The following is a 460-nucleotide window of genomic DNA, read 5'->3' on the forward strand; positions in this document are numbered from 1 at the left end:
TAACTTCAACTCTTTCAGCTGTGAAGTAGCAGGTTCTTGAAATTTGACACTACTCTGCCCATTAAGCAGGGTCTTCATCTACCCACATCAGGGGCCTGAGGATTGGTCACACCACCCACGCCACCTAACTACCTGGGATAAGGCCCATGAATAAGAGGGGACCCCCAGTCCTTATAGCCAACAGCATTAGGTGCTCATAGTCTGGCTGCAAAACCAACCCACCTATGTGCTCCAGGGAACAGGGACACACTTTCCTCCTGGACACTCAAGGGTAGCCATCAGCCCCCTGCCTTGCTCAGAGTGTATCCCCCTGCTGAAGCCAGACGCCTGTGCCTACACCAATCACCCATGCCTGTCTAAGACTGTAAGTGAGAGCCTACACCACACAATTGGGGGCTATCTACCTGGGCACCTGAGCTGAATGCATACAGGAGGAGTGGGCAGACTCCTGAGCTCACAT

This window comes from Trichechus manatus, unplaced genomic scaffold (genome assembly GCF_000243295.1).
Source record: "Trichechus manatus latirostris isolate Lorelei unplaced genomic scaffold, TriManLat1.0 scaffold00067, whole genome shotgun sequence".
In the NCBI taxonomy this organism is placed as follows: domain Eukaryota; kingdom Metazoa; phylum Chordata; class Mammalia; order Sirenia; family Trichechidae; genus Trichechus; species Trichechus manatus.